We start from the raw sequence: 4,476 nt of genomic DNA, 5'->3' as shown, positions 1-4,476 counted from the left end.
TCTATCTATCTGTCTCTCTCTCTCTCTCTCTCTTTCTCTTTCTCTCTCTCTCTCTCTTTCACACTCATGCATTATATATATATATATATATATATATATAATGTGTATATCTATTGAATGAGGTAGAGACGGAAGAAGTGTATGCCAGAGAGACGGAAAAGAGAACAAGTCGAGAGACAAAGACAACAGGCAGGTAAATAAATAATAAACCTAAAGAGTTCAATTGCGATGATGAGTTCATTGAAAGCAAGTCTTTTGTATCGTGCAGTATTAAATGAACGAATTGCAATAATAAATGAAGGAGCGATCTAATGAATGAACGCAACTACATATTTGTATGTAACGCTGCCGTAGTATATGATGTGTGTGTGTGTGTGTGTGTACTAGCAATGCACCCCGGCGTTGCCGCCCTAGTATTATGACCTACAGCCACAGTGTATTATATTTTCCTTTCTTATGGGCAGATTCGGCACACGAGGAGTATGAAGCAAACAACTCTTCTTTATAAACATGTCTGTTTCTTATAATTTCTTTCAGACGTGTCAACAGACTTTGTATCAGCCTACGACAAACATTCTGATCAATTTCTTTGACCTGCACTTCCTTTATGGATGCCTTCAATTCTTCAACGTTTTGGGGATGTTTAGAAAAAACTTTCTTCTCATAATCAACCAAAGGTTTTCTACTGGGTTGATGTCCGGACTGGTGCTGGGCCATTCCATATCATTGATATCTGCCCAGAAGAAGCATGCTTTCACTGCTTTAGAGGTGTGGCAAGGAACATTACCTTACTGGGAAATAGACGTCTGCTGACTCTCCATGCATGGAAGCATTTTTTCTTCCGTGATTTCTTGATAGACCTTGTAATTGACATTTCTTCCCTTTGGTAGAAAGTAAAGTCTTCCAGTCCATACCAGCTAAAACAAGCCTAAACCATTATACTGGCAGAGTGCTTCATCGTAGAGACGGTGTATTATTTGGGCACAAAACGATAGTTAACTGATCTGTAAACCCAAGTTAACTGATCTGCGGACCCAGTTAACATATGCCCCAAACTGTTGGAATGTGCACTTATCTGAAAAGAGAACTTACTTCCATTGATCAACTGTCCACTTGCAGTACTTGCGTTCATTCAGCAGTGGTTTTCGGGCTGGCCGTCTGAGACAAATACTGAATTGTTCTGGTAGTTGGCAACTTATTATCCATGATGTAGTTGCATTCAGACAGATGCTTTCGGATACCAGCAGATGTTAGCCGGGGATCTCCAGCAGCCAAACGTTTAACCGTGCTCGTCATACGTAAAGTGAAAACACTTGGTCTTCCGCTTCTTGATCTGCTTTCAAAGTTTTCTTTTCAGTATGCTTTTTAATTGTTCTAACAACTGTAGTATGGTGACATTTTAGTCGAGAGGCTATGGTTCGGCATGATAATCTTTCATTATGAAGAGCAATGATTTGTGCACGAACTTTACAAGAAAGTTCACTATTCCATCCCATTCTGTAAAATAAACATTTAGATTTAGAAAAGGTTTACACATGCACAGCATTGTGCAAAATGATAATAAATATATGCAAAAAGGTTTAAACTATTAATGAATGATATGTATGAAAAGAAATACAATTGCTATATAGCAAAGATAAGCTCACGTGAATGTACTGTACTTGTACAATGCAGTGCCTACAACATTCTTTGTAAAAGTTGCACAAATGTATACGCAAAAATTAAAAATAAACAAGCTATTTGTGCAACGCTTTGCACAAAAGTGTTAAAAGCTAGCAATAAATACGAAAAAAAGTTTACAAATACAACTGGGACAAGAATGCAATTTACCTGAAAATAGGTAATTACCAGGCAAAACACAACATTAATCTGAATATCTCACATTAATAACATTATCTGCAAAAGTAAACACTGCTAATTTGTAAACAAGGTCGAGAGTAAAACTGCTGTCTATTTAAACAACATTAAGTCAGTAAATTTTATCGTTAAAAAATCCTTGAAAAACACTCGAAAACATGGGTTGTGCCAAACTGTTTTCCACAGCTGTAGGGTTATAGTGGGAAACACTTGCCCAAGGCACCATGCAGAGGGACTGAACGTGGAACCATGTGATTGGGAAGCAAACTTCTCAACCACACAGTCATTCTTGTACCTAACGTGGATGTATGTCCTTACATTTGTTGTTATATCGAGTATTGTGTCACACTATGTCTTAAGCTTAGCAGTTCATCAAGCAGAGATCTGTAGGATAAATACCAGATGGAGATACGTACTGAGATCAGTATGATCAATTAAATTTTTGAAAGTGATACTCCATCATCGAAAGTCTAAACCCAGTAAAATAATGTTTAAAGACTGAATGGCTTCAAGTTTAAGGTAATGGGTTACTAACCATAAGATAATGAATTCAAAACTTCATACACTATATATACATCTCAGTGTACTTGACTTCCTGCCATTAACAATTGTAATTTGAAGTTGAAGGGTTAACAGTAAAAAAGATGTCCAGATTTATTTAAAAATTATTATGCATAATCTGAGAAAAATTATCTTTTCACCACAAGAAAACACACACACACACACACACACAAACAGGTTTCTCTGTGGTAACTTGAGCTACTACAAATAGCAGTCAAATCTCTCTTAAAACACTCCCTTTCATCAAGAGAAAGACACAGATTTACAGTATTTCAAGAACGAAAAAAACTATTCGAGGCAACTCTGGGCTAAACAAAACACAGACAAACATACTTCACGTTAAAATATTATCTACTAAATAGTACTAATAAAGTTGATGGTATATCTTCGAAGTTACATTCCCTGGTAAAGCTCCATGTATTTTAAACATATTCTCATTATGCTCCATGACATAAAGATTGTTCAGGCAGAGTTGCCTCTCTTAGCTAAAGACTTCAAAATTGTGCGTCTCCGACCTCGTTTTCGAGATTATTTTGTAGTAAAAACGAGTTGTGCAAAAAACATATTTCATTTAGTAGCCGAAAGGTTACTGAATCTTTTGATTCCTCATACGTCAAAATTGGTAATTCATATATACACACATACATGAAATTATAAATATATATATATATATATATATATACATAACTGTGTGTGTATATTAATATAAATGTATATGTTTGTCTGTCTGTGTGTGTTTGTGTCTGTCTGTGTCTGTGTATATGCGTGTGTTAAGAATTCTAACATCAGTTCCATTTATGAGACTGACATACAACTTACAAACCACTAAGATACGCATCTTGCTTACTGTGCTACCGTCTGCTTACGGTTACATTACATTGAACCAATGAGGATCCTCTACTATGGCGCTTGCGTTACTTGCTCACATAGCACCTACCACATTAAGAAAAGGTCACATGGATATTTTAGCTATCGTAGTGATGGAAAGGTCTTCGTTATAATGCCTTGAATCATATGCCTGCATGATCATACTAAAGAAACTAATTACGTTCTTGTTTATTACCACACATCATAATTTACTTTCAATAAGAGGCTTCCCACATATTCGCTGCAGATAGCAGAACAGTTATCGTAAAATAGTTACTTTCAGTCAAATCTAGAAGTTTAATGCCTAGATTTTACAGAGGCTTTCGACAAAGCTGATAATGGGATTATATACTAAAAGATATGGAAAATCAGAATAATTGAGAAAATAAGAAATGGCGTTGTATGATTTCTGCAGACAAAACTTTGTTTTTTTATTTATTTATTTATTTATTTGCTTTGTGTTTCTTTTTAGTCAACCGTAATATTTCAAAAACACCTAACGAATTAAGAGTGGAGTATATAAAGGAAATGTATTGGTTTCGTTACTATTTACGAGAGGTGACAGAGACAGATATACTATTTATTAGAATAGACACACTAACAAGTTAAGTCTATACTACAAGAATTTAAATGACAAATCTAAGTCCTTCCAGTGACATGATAAAAGAGTCATTTTTTTTTTTTTTTTTTTTTTTTTTGTCTGAACGATTGCATATAGCAAAATACTATGAGTAGTGAAAGAGTGGGATCGTCAAATTTAATGAATAAACTCTCATATACACTTGTACAAGTATTTGAGTACTTGTTCTTCTGATGGTATATCTAAACGTATGTATAATAGGCGCAGAAGTGGCTGTGTGTGGTAAGAAGTTTACTTCCAAACCATATGGTTCCGGATTCAGTCGTACTGCGTGGCACCTTGGGCAAGTAATTCTAATATAGCTTCGGACCGACCAAAGCCTTGTGAGTGGATTTGGTAGACGGAAACAGAAAGAAGCCCGTCGCATGTATATATATATGTATGTGTGCGTGTATTTGCCCCCCCCCCACATCCACCATTTGACAACCGGTGTTGGTGTGTTTATGTCCCGGAAATTTGCGGTTCGGCAAAAGGGGTGAATAAGTACCAAGCTTATTCGACTATAATTTCAATGCGGTGCCCTAGCATAGCCTCAGTTTAGTTAGAGAGAT

The sequence above is a fragment of the Octopus bimaculoides genome, chromosome 4, assembly GCF_001194135.2.
Source record: "Octopus bimaculoides isolate UCB-OBI-ISO-001 chromosome 4, ASM119413v2, whole genome shotgun sequence".
In the NCBI taxonomy this organism is placed as follows: Eukaryota; Metazoa; Mollusca; class Cephalopoda; order Octopoda; family Octopodidae; genus Octopus; species Octopus bimaculoides.
Note: the sequence above shows the minus strand (reverse complement) of the source record.